The sequence below is a fragment of the Tiliqua scincoides genome, chromosome 5 (genome assembly GCF_035046505.1).
Source record: "Tiliqua scincoides isolate rTilSci1 chromosome 5, rTilSci1.hap2, whole genome shotgun sequence".
Lineage (NCBI taxonomy): Eukaryota > Metazoa > Chordata > Lepidosauria > Squamata > Scincidae > Tiliqua > Tiliqua scincoides.
Window position 1 is genome coordinate 46,063,293 of NC_089825.1, and position 18,891 is coordinate 46,082,183.

At 45.2% G+C, this 18,891-nt stretch overlaps 1 protein-coding gene and 1 pseudogene across 4 annotated transcripts in view; one reads left to right on the top strand and one right to left on the bottom strand.

The window, feature by feature from the left end:
* Nucleotides 1–18,891, top strand: part of RBMS3 (RNA binding motif single stranded interacting protein 3) — an 851,530-nt gene that overhangs the window by 536,850 nt on the left and 295,789 nt on the right. The window lies entirely within an intron of this gene.
* On the bottom strand, nucleotides 4,328–4,444 carry LOC136654496 (5S ribosomal RNA; annotated as a pseudogene).

Consider the following 18,891-nt stretch of genomic DNA (forward strand, 5'->3'; position numbering starts at 1 on the left):
GGATGCCTGGTTGACTCCTTGTGTCTTTCTGTCACCCTTTTGTACTGTTTGTTCTGCCTGCTGTGTTTTATTTAGTGTACCAGGGCTTTATGTTATGATACTTGGTGATATGCAACATACGATATTATGACTACTCCTAATTTTCTGTCATATCTTGCTACCATAGCTTTGCAAGTGATATAAGAGGCTCTTACACCTGTCAGAAAGGCTTACTTAACTCATATGTTAAGAGAGAGCGAAGCCCCCTTTGCTGAAATGAGCTGCAAATTCAACACTGCATATTGGGCTTGGTGATTTATTTGTTCACAGCACAGGTCAATTAATTTATTTCACAGTGATGTAATATTTAATTCTTTTTAAAGAACAAATGGATACAGCAGAGCTGTTTGTCTAAGCCAAAAAGAGTAATCTGTCTCTCCGGCTTGTAGCAGGTACAATGTGGAACATGAATAACTTTATTCAGTAAATAATATGGGATATGTGCTGAATGATGTTTCAAAGGCTACTGTTTTGACTTTGGAAAAAAAGGAGTGCCTACGTGAGTTTCCCCACTTGTTCATTTAACAAACAACCAACTGTACAAAAAGGAACTAAGGCTGCAATTCTATACATATGTACCTGGGAGTAATGCCCATTGAACACAGTAAGGTTTACATCTGAGTAAACATGCATAGGCTTGCACTGTCAAGTGGCTTTCTTTGCTCCCCAGTTTAATGTATATTGGAGAAAGATACCTCTTGGTGTGGCGTGGTACTCTTGTCCTGCAATGTTTGTGGCTTGCTGTCTCATATTTTACAACCACAGTATTTTACAGAACTTCAAGTGGGATGATCTCTCCCAGTGACGCAGAGAGAAATTTTATCAGGAGGGTAAAAGGTTCTTTTGAGCCCCTTCCCAAAGGGGAGGGGGCAAAACAGGGCAAGGAAGGGTGAGAACAGCCAGAAAAGTCTCCAGAAGCCAGCTGTACCCACCCAGTAGACCTGGCCTTTTGGTCTTGCTGGCCTCTATATTTCACTCTCCCTAAGGTCAACTGGGATTCCAGGAAATTTCTAGGTATCAAAGCATACTTCTGCAGCAGCTCTAGCCCCTCAGCTGTGTCCTTGAGTTCCTATACACTCCCTCATGTTTAGCAGATCCTCAAACCAAAGAGCTACTGTAGCAGGCCAGTTTCCTCCAGGTTTGACACTGCAGTAAGGATTGTCATGTATGCATTCCTCGGCCTGATGCATGTGGCAGCAGTTACTGCCACACAGTCTGCAGTAGTGCCCCAGCATACCTTGTGGGAGGCTGGGTGGGAACTGGTACAGCATCAGTAACAGCGGTAGCTGTGCAGTGAGGGCTTCAGGGATCCCTCCTGGACAAGTGAGGGGTCCAGGTGAGATCAGAAAATGTAAGATCCCAGGAAAATTCTGGGGCCCCTCCTTTGGTTCCTGGCCCCCCTTTTACCCCTGTAACCCCCCTTCTCATGGGCCCTGATCTGTCCTCTTCTCACTCCTTTCACTTCTTGGATAGTCACCTGCTTCTTGTGATTCCAGTGATTCTACAGAGTATTCTTGTCTCCCTTCCCAGCATTAGTGCTACCATCTCCAAACTCCGTTATCAAGCATCAACCCTTTCTACCATTTATTATTTTTAGACACTTTGCAGACATACCCCCTTCCTGAAGTCTCAGCATCTAAAGAAGAAATTTCATAATGTACTTACTTATAACAGAATATATAGTTTGTTTTCCGAATTTGGCCTGTGTTCAGGTCTTGGTTGAGTGTGTGTGGAAGGCCAAGAGTGTGGCTTCCCCAAAGGATGAGAATTGGCCTACAACTGCATAAACATTTTTTTTTCTCTTAAAACCACAATAGTTGCAATGTGAAGGATAAAGTTTTGTTTTCTTTATACCATTGTAGCCATTTTTTCCTGTTTAGAGAATGCATTTGATATGTTATGGGAATGAATCTTACATTTCTTCCGTCTCAAAACTGAAGCATGAAATGATAACCATTTTACTTGCCTAATGAGAGTTGGAAGCTCTAGAGCAGGGGTGCTCAATAGGTGGATCGCGATCTATCGGTAGATCGTGAGGCAAAATGAGTAGATCGCGGAGCCCTGTCTCTCCAAACTGTTAATATGTCAGTTTCATCTAGTGACTAGATGAAACTGACATATTTAGCTGACACTAAACTGACACTGAAACTGACACTTTAGCTGCTCTTCAGGCATGCAGCAACAAAACTGACTAGACTCCAGCAGGGGCTCCATACGTTAAAGGGGGTGTCTGTCAGACGCTTCCTTCCCCCCTGGTAGATCTCCGGGCCTTGCTGGGTTTCAAAGTAGCTCTCGAGCCAAAAAAGTGTGAGCACCCCTGCTCTAGAGAAAAACTGTCTGTTAAAGACAGTTCCTGTTTAAGCCTTTAACGTTGCCGCTGTGTTTTCTGAAGAGTTCAACTTTAATATCAATGTATTCTTTCTATACTGTTCACACCTTTAACTCATTGGATTTTGTATAGGTTGAGTGATTCCTTGAGAGCCTGTTATTTGGATAATTGGGGTATAAATGTTTTAAATATATTAGCTAATACATTGTTTATTCATCACAGATGTTGAGAGAATGATAAAACTCTCTAGATCAATTGTCTTTATACCATGAGATATATTTCTGCATCAATGTGAGAGCTAATATGGTGTAATGGGTAGAACAGTGGTTAAACATAACATAAGAACATAAGAACAGCCCCACTGGATCAGGCCATAGGCCCATCTAGTCCAGCTTCCTGTATCTCACAGCGGCCCACCAAATGCCCCAGGGAGCACACCAGATAACAAGAGACCTCATCCTGGTGCCCTCCCTTGCATCTGGCATTCTGACATAACCCATTTCTAAAATCAGGAGGTTGCACATACACATCATGGCTTATACCCCACAATGGATTTTTCCTCCAGAAACTTGTCCAATCCCCTTTTAAAGGTGTCTAGGCTAGACGCCAGCACCACATCCTGTGACAAGGAGTTCCACAGACCGACCACACGCTGAGTAAAGAAATATTTTCTTTTGTCTGTCCTAACCCGCCCAACATTCAATTTTAGTGGATGTCTCCTGGTTCTGGTATTATGTGAGAGTGTAAAGAGCATCTCCCTATCCACTCTGTCCATCCCCTGCATAATTTTGTATGTCTCAATCATGTCCCCCCTCAGGCATCTCTTTTCTAGGCTGAAGAGGCCCAAACGCCGTAGCCTTTCCTCATAAGGAAGGTGCCCCAGCCCCGTAATCATCTTAGTCGCTCTATTTTGCACCTTTTCCATTTCCACTATGTCTTTTTTGAGATGCGGCAACCAGAACTGGACACAATACTCCAGGTGTGGCCTTACCATCGATTTGTACAACGGCATTATAATACTAGCCGTTTTGTTCTCAATACCCTTCCTAATGATCCCAAGCATAGAATTGGCCTTCTTCACTGCCGCCGCACATTGGGTTGACACTTTCATCGACCTGTCCACCACCACCCCAAGATCTCTCTCCTGATCTGTCACAGACAGCTCAGAACCCATCAGCCTATATCTAAAGTTTTGATTTTTACCCCAATGTGCATGACTTTACACTTACTGACATTGAAGCGCATCTGCCATTTTGCTGCCCATTCTGCCAGTCTGGAGAGATCCTTCTGGAGCTCCTCACAATCACTTCTGGTCTTCACCACTCGGAAAAGTTTGGTGTCATCTGCAAACTTAGCCACTTCACTTCTCAACCCTGTCTCCAGGTCATTTATGAAGAGGTTGAAAAGCACCGGTCCCAGGACAGATCCTTGGGGCACACCGCTTTTCACATCTCTCCATTGTGAAAATTGCCCATTGACACCCACTCTCTGCTTCCTGGCCTCCAACCAGTTCTCAATCCACGAGAGAACCTGTCCTCTAATTCCCTGACTGTGGAGTTTTTTCAGTAGCCTTTGGTGAGGGACCGTGTCAAACGCCCAAACTTACCAAGGTTCCAAACTTACCATGGTCACAGTGTCTTCTTTTCAAGGTGGCCTCTTCTTTCTGGCTCTCCTGGCACCACCATATTGGATTGCACAAGATCTTGCAAGATGGTGGCACCTGGAAGAACTGGGAAGATAGCTGTGCCTGGGAGAGCTGGGACGAAGTGGTAACCGAGAGCATCCTGCAGCACTCCTGTGAGTTCATTGTGGTGCCCTGAGGCGCAGTGGTACACAGTTTGGAAACCAGTGTAATAAAGGGTTGGGCATTGACCAGGGAGATGTAGACTCAAATCTTGTTTAGCCTTCACAGACCCTGGGAATGGTTGGCAACCTTTAGTCTCAAAAGACTATGGTATAAGCCTACACCACCCGGTATTCCCAGGCGGTCTCCCATCCAAGTACTAAGCAGGCCTGACCCTGCTTAGCTTCCGAGATCAGACGAGATTGGGCATGTGCAGGGTAACAGTTGCTGCCAGACCCTGGGATCTCTTTGGCCAATCAATATCTCTCAGTCTAACCTACTTCACAGAGTTTTCCGAGATAAAACAGAAAATAATAATAATAATAATAATAATAATAATAATAATAATAATAATAATAATAATAATAATAATAATAATACAGGCATATATATACTGCCTTTCTTGGTCATCAGATTTCTCCTCAGACTTTAATTCAAGGCGGTTTACATGGGCACGCTGTTCTAAATCCCCGTAGGGATTTTTACAATTGAAGAAAGGTTCTATCTTTCAAGAACCACAACATTTCAGATGGATCTTTTATGGTCTGTCTCACTTTCTGGCCTCCAGATTCCTCCCACGCAGGCTGACAAGAATGTATGAAAAACCATGTATAACTCCTGAGCTGCTTGGAGATAGGATAGGATAATCAACCAGGCTATACTGAGGCTTTAAATTGGTCATGTCTGACATACACCTTTAGTCATATTCCAGCACATCATTTGTTCTGCAGCTGTTTATAAAAAGATCATTTTATAAAGCAGAAAACAATTTCCCGATGATACCATGGCATGAGCTTTGGTCCAGCATTGATACTTTAATAACTGTACAAACAATGGAAAAGGTCGAGAAGAGGAAGAGCAAGGATGAGAAAGCCTTCCTTCCTTCCCAGTTCATAACTGAAACCAGTTCCTCATATCACATATAAGTTAATAGAGTGGGATCACAAACATATTGTGTTTGCTTGTCAAGCCACAGAGTTAAATGGTGAACATTTTCAATAGCAGGACATTGATGCAAGAAAAATGTTGCCTTCCATTCCCCCTTCTTTTAATAGGTTATATGTACAGATGTGTGGATAAGTACTCATCCTTTCGTATACTTAAAATCATTTTAAAACACTTTAAAAATAGTTGCCGAACTCCTTTGGGTATGGCAGTAAAATATGAGTATTTTTGTTGGACTTTGTGGCTTTAACCTAAAACAGTGTTTCTGTCATATGAGTTGGAAATTTTGAAGAACATCTTCTGGGGAAATTAGGAGTTTCTCAGGAGTGACAGGTTTCAAAAAACTGTCCCCAGCTCACATTGTTTGCTGCTATGTGTTTTGTGGTCCTGGTGGTGGTAGAAATTGCATTACGTTGCATCATAATGAAGAGGAAGTGGTTTCCCAAAACGAGGAGTACTGCTCCTTGGAGGGTGGTGGGATTTTTTATGGGGCACTAAGAGGCAAGGGGAAGGGCAGAGAGCACGGGGATTGGTGGGATTATGGCACCATGCTGGCACTCCAAGTTTCTACCTCTGCATAGTGCTGAAAACTAGTGGAAACTATCTGAATATTTAATAAATACATCACCAGAGCTCTAGTCAGACCAATATGCCGCATTTTGAGAAACTGTCATCACAGTGTGTGTATTTATCTCTTTGTCATTGAATAGAAATGGCAGAAGCAGAAAAATCAAAGAGGAAATGGAGACAATGTAGTTTGGAATATCTGAAGTATAGATTTATACCAGCACCAACAAACCAGCAGCAGCCAATATTTTCTAATGAGGGAATGAAGCCTTTGAAGAGGGCACATGATGACAAGTCAGACAAGAAAGTAACTTTTTTTTCAGTCACTTCACGATAAATTTCAAAACCCGAAAACCCTGTTAAGTGTTTTTTTCAAGGTTTCCCAACAAAACACAGATGGTTTGTATGTCACATTTCATTGTTGATTGTTAAGTCTGGAAAGCCACATACTCATCCTACCAGCAGTTAATGAAGTTCTGAGTACTGTTTTGCATAAGTCATCACATGGTATAAGTCAAACAATTCCTATCAGCAACAATTCAGTGCAAGAACACATAGATGAAGTGGCTGAGAGTGTGGTACATTGTGCAGTATACCAAGGACAACACAGTTTGCATTACAGTTGCATGAGTCAACTTTGCCAGGCAACGAATCTTTGCTTCTCACTTATATGCATTTTATAAAAGATGAAAGTTTGGCTCAGGCGTTATTTGCAAGGCAGCTAAGAAAAGCTACTAAAATGGAGTCAATATTTCATGTTATTGGACAGTTCTTTAAAGACAAAGAAATTCTGCTTATGAACATACTTGCTTGTGCAAATACAGATGTGCGCCATTTAATGAGGGAGATACGTTCTCCAATCCCCATTGTTATGTGATTAGGTCATTAAGTGAACATTCAGTCCGATCTATTTGTTGTATAAACAGACACTCCCTGCCAGACACTAGCTGGCTGCAAAGGCTACTAGAAATAGATTGCCTCTTCTTTACATTAAGAGCCTCTCTGTTGTGTAAACAGACACTCTGCTGCAGGCTATGGGAGACATGATTGCCTCATTAAGAGCATCTTTATGGTGCTTTGACTACCGTCATATATGCGGTTCCTTATTAAGTGAATGGATATTAAGCGGTGCATGTCTGTATAGAGCATCATCAATGATTGGTCACTACTATGGGTATGCTGGTTACGTGAAAGAAAGCAGTGACAATTTCTTTACTATTCACGGTGTCATCATTACTAACATCTGGTTACAAAAAAAAAAAGAAAAACCTGACTGCCTGCACAAATCATTACATGCTATCATTAATGTAATAGATAAAATTAAGTCTTTTGTTTTCAACAATTGACTGTTCCAGGAGCTCTGTATTGAGAATGATGATATTGAACATTTGCTGCTTCATACTGAAGCTCGTTGGCTGTCCAAAGGCAATCATGTGAGACGCTTTTATGACCTTTTGACAATATTGTGGAGTTTTTTGAAGACACAAATGCTTTGCTCAGTGATGAACTCAAAGTGCTCCGTCATGCCGTTGCTTATTTATCAGAACTATTTGCAAATTTCAATGAAATGAATTTGCAATTGCAAGGAAATGAGGTCAATCTTGTTAAGGCCAAATCTGTTGCCTTGACGTTTATTGTAAAGTTAACTCAGTTCAAGCACAATATAGAGCGTTGTGAGCAATACCAATTTCCAAGTCTAGCAGACCTTGAAGAGAAAGGTGGGATACCAGATGATGATTTGCAAGTTTGTGTGTGACCATGTGGATATGCTGCAAGAAGATATGTCTGAGAGATTTAAAAATCTTCTTTTGATGGAAATTTGAGATTGGGTGATAAATTCATTTTCAAATGCTATAGAAGTTGGGGTAATGGAGGAAGTGCTGACCCCAAAGTGACATGGAGATTTAGCAAAGTTTAAGAAATAGTGCCAAGAGTTTTGGTTACAGGAGGACATTTCTGATTGCTATCCTGTGCTATGGACAGTGGTTAAGAAGCTCCTTGTTGCATTTTCAACTTCATATTTGGTGGAACGTGGTTTTAATGTGGTCACCCAACTTCTCTCCAAGAAATTGACTCCAAGTTACCAAATGCAGTGATTTAAAACTCCTGCTAAGTGATTTCTGACCAGATACTCTGTTGGGAAACTGACATCACTTCATCAAGGCCATCGATCACATGAAGAATTTACTGAACAGTGAAGTTACTAAATGTGGTATCTCAGATTCTTGCTCAGGGGTGTCCAAAGTTTTTGGCAGGAGGGCCACATCATCTCTCTGACACTGTGTCAAGGGCCGGGGGAAAAAAGAATCAATTTACACTTAAAATTTGAATAAATTTACATAAGTTTACATAAATGAATATATTAAAGATGAACTTCTATGAATGAATGAAGGTCTTGCAATATCTCAAGGCCTATAAAAGGCCTTGCGTTAAGCAAGGCTGGCCTTTCCTTTGCTACCACTACTGCATTACAGACATGAAACAGCAAGCAGTGTAGGGAGCCCTCATTCCACAGCTCACGCAGGAGGTCAAACAGTTGCCCTCATGCTGAGAGCAGTTGCGTCAGGCCAGTGCAGGCTTCAACAAGTCTCCGGAGGGCCAGAGGCTCATTGGAGACTGGGGGCTCTCTGAGGGCCACATTGAGAAGCTTCGAGGGCCGCAAGTGGCCCCAGGGCCGGGGTTTGGGCACCCCTGTTCTTGTTAAATGCTATCAGACTTTGCAAAGCTGATATCACTGGGTCAAGTTCATCAATTGCATTGAATAAATTACAAATCTATAAATAAATTACAAGTAATTAGATTTTGAATAAATGTGCAATTAACTGTTACTGTGTTGAATTTTACTGTTTTCCTTAGTGGATCATGCAAACTGCTTGCGTAATGTTTTGAATAATTTTTTTTTATAGGGTAGGGGGCACTGGGGATTAGTTTATTGTACCGAAGGGGTGGTTTGGGAACTACTGCTGTATATAGGGTGCAGGAGAAATGTCACTCAAGCAAAAAAATAAAAATGAAAAAGGGGGGTGGAAGCAAAACTTCAAAAAGATGAAGAGCATACAAGAATATTCTGGGAAAAGAATCTGATAGAAAATTGAAAATGTCCAATGGCATATGCCTCCTTCAGAAGCATATAAAGCCTCTTGATACTTGCAAGAAGTTCTACTGTGGTGACTCAGAGAAGCATGAAAAATGATCTCCACCAATGACTCCCAAAAGTGCCATTACCATGCATTCCCCAATAAATACAGCTGACAACAGGTATGGGATTAAATGGGCCACTTTATTAACTTACAACAAGCGCAACAAGGCAAAATAGGTAACAATACCCTAACTAAGTGCGGGGTTCTAAATGGGGAAATGGCCCTAGCCGTCTACGTCCCCCAGTCTCATAGAGCGTCCACCCGACTCCAGGCGTAGCTCAATTGTTATTAAGCCCACCTTTCCCTGTCGCCCGAAGAGGGTAAGCCAGCCAAACTACTCTGCCTTCAGGTCACCCCTCTAAGGCCCCAAAGTTCAGACCAGGGGCTAGCCAGCCTGCCTCCCCGAGCAGGTCAAGCATTCAAAGAGCGGTGCTGGTTCACCCCTGCCCTTGCTGGCTTAGATTGGACGCCGAGAAGGTCTTCTGTCTACCCACCCCGCACTTCTACCGCCACAAGGGGAGGTCAGCCTAGCGCTTGGCCTTCCCTGCACCCAAAAAGAGGTTCAAGCCTTGTTGCAAATCTGAAAGAAAGCGCCCATAACCCATAGGGCAAAGATGAACTCCATCGCCACGGTAAAGAGTAGCCTCCTCAAAACCAATACTGGGATGATGGATAGCCACTCCACCAAGCTCCGTGACGACCCTGCCTAGGTAAGCATTGACTCTTTTGCATGCTACGTCAATTCTTTTAACACCATTCGCCCACCGCCAAACTCGCCTAGGCAGCATGTCAGACCACAGGATAGTGATCCCGGGAAACTGATGGACTAACAAGTTAAAATCCTTGCGGGCCTGGAGCCTCAAGGACATGGACATCCTCTGACCCAGGTCATTTTCGCCCAAGTGTACCATGATTACCTGCGGCAGGGGGTTGACAGCAATGTATTCCAAAAAGGCCGGGAAAAATTGGCCCAACACATACCCCTCTTGGCCAACCAGTCAATGTGCGCAACATCACCCAGCGCCAGCTGAGAACCGAAACTGGATGACATGGCATGCTTCTGAGCCCAAAAACTATGGAGTGTCCGCAGATCAAGACCCTGGCTGGGCAACTCCTTTGCGGACCTGTTGGAAAAAGAAGCACATCGTGAGATAAGCTCACTGGACAGGCCAAGAGAAAGGAGGAATCCTTCCTCCGCTGTAATACTCACTCCCATGGCCAGTCACGGTCAGTGACCTGGTCCGCCTTACCAGGACACCCCACCTACCCATCATGCCAACACTGGCGCGGCACACGCCCACTAAGCGCTGCCAACAGAGCCTACGCAGCTCTGACACATCGTGCCCACCTGGCACTGCACATCACGCCAACATGGCGTGGCACACGCCCACCAAGCGCTGCCAACAGAACCTACGTGTCTCTGACACATCGCGCCCAGATGGCGCTGCACACGCCCACTGGCGCTGCACATGGAGCCCGCACTGCTCCCCGTACTCTTGCGCCCACATGGCGCTGCACACGCCCACTGGCGCTGCACATGGAGCCCGCACTGCTCCCCGTACTCTTGCGCCCACATGGCGCTGCACACGCCCACTGGCGCTGCACATGGAGCCCGCACTGCTCCCCGTACTCTTGCGCCCACATGGCGCTGCACACGCCCATTGGCGCTGCACATGGAGCCTGCACTGCTCCCTGTACTCTCAAGGAATAAAGGCAGGGACCCCACAGGTAGGTGAGTTAAAGGTTCCAAAACGCCAGCCTTGGGAAAGGCCCCTTCAGTTGTGCCTATCTGCACAGGGCTACTGCCCCTGGCAAATGTGCAGCAGCACTACCCTCTCCTTATGAGGAGTAGAGACAGGGAACCCATTAGGTGGTTGATTTAATAATTCCAACCGCAAGCCTGAAAAGGCCATTACTGTTGTGCCCATCAGCACAGGGCTACTGCACCTGTTAAATGTGCAGCAGCTCTCAATGAATAAAGGCTGGGAAACCCATTAGGTGGGTGAGTAAATAATTCCACCCACAAACCTTGCGAACAGACCATTCTTATAATGCCTATCTGCACATGACTACTGCACCTGTTAAATGTGCAGCAGCTCCCCAGGGATAAAGGCAGGGGACCCCATTAGGTGGGTGAGTAATTGATTTCACCTACAAGCCTTGGGAAAGGCCATTCTTTCGTGCCTATCCGCACATGGCTACTGCACCTGTTAAATGTGCAGCAGCTCCCCAGGGATAAAGGCAGGGGACCCCATTAGGTGGGTGAGTAAATAATTCCACCCACAAGCCTTGGGAAAGGTCATACTTTCGTGCCTATTCCTGTTAAATGTGCAGCAGCTCTCAAGGAATAAAAACCGCCAGCCCTTACATTTGTGCCTATCTGCACAAGGCTCCACCCTGGTAAATGTGCAGCAGCCTGGCCATACCTGTTAAGCAGGGTACTGAAGGCATCATCCACCTGAGAGGAGTAATTGAGGAAACCCTAGCCTTATAAAATCTTCACTGTCACCGACAATGAAACCCTTTCCTTACAGGAAGATTGCAGGGATTCATGTAAAAGGATATTATTAAAGCAGAGGCTTTATGAATTTGTGCTATTATATCTTTGAGCTAGTCTTATCATAACCTTTTTTAAGCACAATTTCAAATTAAGCACAAATTTTTTAAGCACAATTTAAAAATTGCAAAGAGGGAAAGGGCCTAACGGTTTTCCCCCCTAATGCAAATAAAATGACATTTCTGGCTTCAAAACAAGGGCATTTCCTGAGGAAATGTAAATCTGACATCCTGCACAAGTCAGGTGGGCTTGAGCATTTAACTACACAGGAGGTGAAATAGATCGGAAGTATCGAAGCTGGGCATTGGGAATGAGCACCTGTGTTTCCCCCTAATCACCCTAAAATTCTTGGCAACTGTAATCTCAAAGTCTGGGGTATAAGCCTACAACACCCAGAATTCCCAGGCACTCTCTGTGGTATAAGCCTACAACACCCAGAATTCCCAGGTGTTCTCCCTGCCCAGTAGTAACCAAGCCTGGCCCTTGCCTAGTAACAAAATGGCCCTGGGCCCTTACAGCCCCCCGTGCCCCCGACTTGCGAAGGCTTTTTCTTTTTGTCTCGCGTCGTAGCGAGCCATGAGGGCCCGCAACTCCGCCATTTGATCCTCATCATCCGATGATGAGGGGGGGGGCAAGCTGGAACTGCCTTTCTGGCGGCCTTGCCGCCCGACTTCTGGGCTTTCTTCCCCATGTCCACACCCAAGTGAAGGAATATCCCAAGTGGGGCCCACCACCCCCTGTGTTCTAAGTTTTTACTGTATACGATACGAAAAAAGGGGGGGGGACGACGACGATCCCAACAGTGCCGCCGCAGCAGCACGGTTTCTTGGCCCTCCGCGCTGTTTCGGGAGGCCGCTGTAACTGGAAGTCCCCCAACTCTGAAATGAAAGACCCTTTGGGCAATTGAAACCCTCAAAACGGCCGCCAGGCTATTTTTTAAAATTTCAAAATGGCGGAGCGCCACGAGGCAGGGCCCAAAATGGCGCCCAGCCACGAGGCACCCCCCAATGGCCGCCGAAATGCGCCCCAACGGTCAGGCCTGCCAAGGAGGAACGCGGGGTGGCCGCCCACCATGGGCGTCTGCCACCCCCCATGGACCCCCAAATGCACCCGCTACCACGGGTGCGCAAAGCCGCCAAGCGCTGCCACCCACGCAGCTGGCAGAGCGCGCAGCAGGCCACCCCCTACCGCCGCCGCTCGGCCAGAGCGCGCAGCGGGTCACCCCCCTGACGCCGTCTGCAGAGCGCGCAGCGGGACGCCCTCCTCGCTATCGTTCACAGGGCCGCTCGTCGCTGCGCCCCGGAGTGAAAATGCAGAGCGCGCAGCTCACTCCCGAGAGGCTACCCTCTGCCACAGTGACGGGAGCCTGCAAGCGCGGATCCCTGTGCCTCAAGCCCCGTCGTGGGGCAGCCTCTCTCTGCTCCCAGAAAAGTGACCTGCCCGGTCGCTTCCAGGAACGGAACTGAGCCGGGTCCAGCGCCTGTGCGCTAGATCAGGCTCAGTCGTCCTGCCCCCCAAAGCCAGCCAGCCAATCAGCTGGCAGCAAAGCCCTGCTGCCGGCTGATAGGGGGGATCAGCCTGGCAATCATTGCTAGCTTGCCCATACAGGCACGCTAGCTGCCTTTACTGCCATTGGTAAGTTGACCTCATGATTTGTTGCCTTATGCCTAATTGTCAATATGACCGCCACGCCTCAATTTTGTTGCATGTGAAAATTGAGGGTAGGGGCATTTTGACTCATTCCTATCAAAGAGCACTTAGACCAAAGTGCAGTGCGTCTTAGTTGGTGGGACAAGTGAGGCTACTGTGAGCAACTTTTCATATGATGAAGTAGTAGAAGCCTTTCCACCTCTTTCTTCTCAAAAGTGAGAAAGAGATTCTCCTTTTTGAATGATCGTTGAATCCCAAGAAGTGTTTGGGGCTCATAGATAGCTGTGAGTTATATTTTCCAGCTCAATAGGAGTGAGGAGGAAGGCACAAGTCCTTTCTTTCTTTCACTTTCCTCTCTCATTTGTGCTCTGTGGATGTGTCGGTCTTCTGTGTTTCTACAGGAGAATACTGTATTATCTAACAGGAGAAATAAGACAAGGTGACTGTCAAAGAAAGAAGGAAGAGATATTTATTTTTATATGTTTTTTTTTAATTGTAGAAACCATCAGCCATAAATATAGAGTAACTGATCTTACTGCATCAATCTGTAACAGGGGTTTCCAAACTTTTTGGCAGGAGGGCCACATCATCTCTCTGACACTATGTTAGGGACCAGGAAAAAAAAAATAATTTACATTTCAAATTTGAACAAATTTAAATAAATGTACATAGATGAATATATTAGAGACAGAACTTATATGAATGAATGAAGGTAATTCAAGGCCTATAAAAGTCCTTGCACAAGGCAAGGCCAACCTTTCCTTGCTACCACTGCTGCTTCACAGATGTGAAACAGCAAGCAGTGGAGGGAGCCCTTGGCCCGCAGCTTATGCAAGAGGTCAAACAATCGCCTTCACACTGAGAGCAGTTGCGTTGGGCATGTGTATGTGCAACTTCCTGATTTTAGAAATTGGCTATGTCAGCTGCAAGGGAGGGCACCAGGATGCAGGTCTCTTGTTATCAGGTGTGCTCCCTGGGGCATTTGGTGGGGCCTCTGTAAGATACAGGAAGCTGGACTAGATGGGCCTATGGCCTGATCCAGTGGGGCTGTTCTTATGGGCCAGCACAGGCTCCAGCAAGTTTCTGAAGGGCCAGAGGCTCAGTGGAGACTAGAGGCTCCCTGAAGGCTGAATTAATAATAATAATAATAATTATTATTATTAATTAAGAGTCCCTGAGGGCCAGAAATGGCCCTGGGCCGGGGTTTGGGCACCCCTGATCAATGTGTTCTCATTCATTATTCTACATAGCAATTAACTACATTTCTATTTAAGTTGTTTTAGTGCAATTCTGCACAGAAAAGCAGAAGGCACTACCTTAGCACATTGATCTCTATCTCTGACAAGCAGGTAGTGTGTGTGCATGTGTGCGTGTGTGTGAGAGAGGTTTTATGTGTGAATCCAACTCAGAAAGTAAACTCTTGCAGATTGGTCAAAACAGAAGTAACACGTCCAACCAAGGACATAGATTTAACATGTATAACTTGGCCCACACTGAAACAAAAAAATCCAAGAAGTCCAGCTTACCCAAAACAATGTGAGAAACATAAAATTATGTATTGCAGCTTGACCAAAACAGAGTTTACAGATCCGCCCCGAGAAGTAGTTTTAACCTTTGTAACTTGACCAGAATGGAGTTACAGAACCAACCAGGGAAATCAAATTAACACTCGAAGCTTAGTCCAACACAGGAGGTAGAAGTAATGCTTGAAGCTTCTCCAAACCAAAGTTTAAAAGTTCAAACCAAGAAGATAGATTTAACATTTGCAACTTGGCCAAAACTGAAATGACAAGTCCAGCCCAGGAGGTAGAATGAACACTTGCAACTTGACCAAAACAGAGTTGGCAAGTCCAACCTAAGAAATTGAATTGCAAGGGCAGCAACATCCTAGTTGCAAACAGAAATATCCAGAACTAATCTTGACCGATTCGAACTTATTTTATTATGCAATTTCTTAACCATGAACACATTTCATCCTGTACACCAGGCGAAGATTTAATATGCAGTTCTGAAATGTAAATCTAATCCTAACCTGTGCCAGAACAGCCAGACCCCGCAACCTGTGATGTATCTTACATAGGTTAGGAGCAGGCTGGAGGTCACATTGTGGTAAGGGGATATTTTTCCCATTGTCCTGTGCTGAGCCCCAGCCTGCCCTATGGAGCTACTCAGATCTACACCAGCCATTTGGGTTTTATTTACATAATATAGGCATGCCCTAGTATCCATGGGGGTTCAGTTCTGAAACCCCTGTGGTTAACTGAAACTGCGGATACCTAGGGGCACCCCCAAGCCTTCCGAACCTGAATGGAGCTGTGTGATCACTGAGGCTCCCAACATTGTTGGAAATTGCCGGTTTTCTGGAAGTACAGTTTAAGACCACAGGGAACCCTCAGAAGTTTTCCCCAGTCAGTTTAAAGGTTGCGTGAGACTCCGTCACATTTGTAAAGTGGGGTACCTTTGCACGTGTGGGAGTGGCAGCACCTCTCGGGGGGGGGTGGCATTGTGGACCTTTGCCCCGGGAGCAGGGAAGGGTAAATCCACCATTATTTTCCATCTGGGGTATGTGATGAGATTGCAACCCTGCAAAATGTTGTCTTTGCTTATGATAAGGAGAAAGGGTTTAAAAACTTCAGAGAAGCACTATAATGAGACTAATGTTTTTTGTGCCTTTTCCTTCCCAAATGAACTAAAGGAGGAAAAAAAAGTCTTAACATTTATATATTGCCTACATAACAAACTGAGTGTCTTGGGAATCATCTTTAAATGAAACGTTACATGCTCGGTCATGATTTTGTGTCTCTTCTAGATTGTAGATTATGTTTCCTTTTTGCCAACAAATTGCTTTTTCTTATTTATTAACCTAAGAGGTTGACCAGTTGCTGGTTAACTAGTAACTTAAAATCTTGTGTCCTTTTAATAATTTAAAATGTTTCATGGTTAATGCATTTATGCATTCAGAGATGGTACAGCCTGTGTGAATGTTACACAATTTGCACTTAGTAATTTAGTTTTCAAGGGCAAATCAACCTCTCTGCTTGCTAACTCTAATTTTCCAGGGGTTGTAAGACTTTAATTTGATTCTTTATCCACTGTGCATAAAACAATCACTGAAATTTGCATAGTAAATTATTGGATAATCATTTTTATGCCCACCACCCTACTTGTTGAGAAGCACGTGATTTTTTTTAAGAGAGATCCTGGCTAAGCACAATATATAAAAGAATGCTGCAAAACAGATGGTGCAGGGTCCTTACGGAATAAGTGGATACGTCTTGTATATGGAGAGAAGAAACACTCTCATTGCCATGTAGACGTGGATTAATGAGTATCTCTCTTAAGATCTGTTCAAATTTCTACAAACCTTGCATAATGGTTTCTTCATTTCAAGAAGCCTCTTTATGGGTTGTGTCTTACACTACACTCCAATAGGGTGGTACAAGCACACATTCAGGCTTCTATATTCAGGCTTCTACATCCTCATACCCTCTTGGGGAAAGTGCAAACCTCTTACTCCATTTACTGTCTCTAGCAACGTTCCACTTTTAGAGACATGCGTATTGTTTTGTTGTCTCATGATCTGGAACCATGAAAGTAACCCCAATCAAGAAAGGAGGCATGCCAGTTCCTAACTATGCAAATCACTGGTGATCTATGAAATCCATCCATATAGACTTAGAGTAGACCGTGTCTTTCCAAGCCTTTAAAGATAATTCTTCACAAGATTAACAGCTTTTTTGGGGGGGGGGGGGAGATTCTCCAAAAGTTTGCAAAGAACTACATTGAGGGAGCCCCTCCATCATTGGGACATCTCATCTCCTCCTCTTTTTCACACTTTCCCAAAGTTACAAGTCACGGCAGATGGAAAAAGAAAGAGGGAGAATGGCAGCCATGAGGGTGCAGGGCAGTGGTTTTCACACATTTAGCACTAGGACCCACTTTTTATAATGAGAATCTGTCAGGACCCACCAGAAGTGATGTCATGACCAGAAGTGGCATCATCAAGCAGGACAATTTTTAACAATCCTAGGCTGCAATCCTACCCACTCTTACCCAGGACTAAGTCCAATTTACTATCATAAATACATAGCGGCTTGTTAAATGTACAGGTCTGTAACATTTCCCCAAATGTGGTCACATACCAGGGTAGCATCAGGTCTAATATATTAAAAATAAAATATTGAAATGAATGAGGATGCCCCTGAAATTGGCTCATGACCCACCTAATGGATCCCGACCCACAGTTTGAGAAACATTGGTTTCCAGTCTTCTGCAGTGAAGGCTTCTAAGCCTCCATTGTGAAGACACGGTCTGGAAATAGTAGCTTTTAAAAAGAAATTGTTTCTGATAAATGATTCATTGGATAGGAAGATTCAAAACCTACGCAGTGTTAGCACCAGGTTGCTTGGGGCTCTGGGACAAAGCTATGTTTTGGCCTCTGTATATCCATGGCAGGACCCTGCCTTACCCCCAGGCAGTCTGAGTGCAGTTGGTGTGAGATCTGACCTGTGGCTGACTTACCCCGCCTTGGAAAAGAACACTGAGACTGTTGGCTGGCTTGATATAGGTGGTTTATTCAGATCAAGGCTGTGACAGTCATCAGGCCCCTGTTACTTCTCAAGGGCCTGGCTTAAAGTTCTTATGTTAGCATGAATTCCGACGCTGCTGGGTAGGGTGCCTCTGGCGTGTATGGTGCTGTCGTGAGGTTGCTTCTGCAGTGAGCTGTTGGGCTGAGTGGTTATTATTCCACAGGTAGGACCAAGGCCCCCCAGCGGCGGGTATCTCAGGGCCTTGCTTGCCCCTCTGGAGTGATTAACTTGGAGGGTAGCCTCCTCCCCTAGGGAACTTGGAGTCGGGTGACCTGACCCCCAGTCCTATACACTGCCCCAGGCTTGGCTAGTCCCAGGGCCTTCCCATCTTGTCCTCAGTCGCCCTCTGCCCCTTGCTTGGGCCTGGATTGCCTCCCTGAACTGAGGAGTGATCCCTGCCCCTCCAAATCAAGGATAAGGCAACAGGAAGGCAAGGGTTCCACTGCTGAGTTTCCTGGCCGCCCTAGAGGAGCCCGAGCCCCAGGAAGAGTAACCTCTTTCTACAGCTGCAGGTCTCCTCATGAACCCAGCAACCAGCCCCACCTGGCTATGTGATCAGCCTGAAATCTTGTGAGATCTCCGGCCCTATTCCAAGGGATCCAAGGGATCCAGGCAGTACTTGTTCCGCTCCTCTACTCCCGAGGAGACCTGCAGCCCCCCATCACGCAATCTGTTTGCCTTCTGGTGGTGCATTGGATGCTACTGCTGCCCCTGGTTCTAAGGATTTAGGGACCAGCCCAGACCGGTGGCCTCTCGGCCAGTTCTCAACCCCTAGTGAACCTACATTCCTACGACTCCTCTGAACCTACTTTTTCCAGAGTCAGGAATACAAACTCTGAGCATGTTCAGAAGTCTTCATTGCAGAGCTGAACATTTAGAAGCAGCCCTTGGGTTTAACTCTGAAAACTGTGCTTCTTTCATTCCTCCAAGTCAGTTTGTACTGCAATGCTATGTTCACTTTCTTGGAAATAAGTTCCATTGAACGCAGTGGAGATTTATGTCTGAGTAGATTGTGCTGCATGTCCAGAGATTAAACAACAACAACAAAAAATTATAAGTGTTTGCATTGGTCTGAAACATTTCAGAATGCAATAACAATCTTGAAGCAACCATTGCTTTAGAGTCAGCAATTGTCTTACACTAACATCCCAACCCTATGGTTGGGCTGAGCTGGCTGAACATGTGTTCTATTGGTGCACGCTGTCACAAAAGCCCCATAAAGCACATTGCAT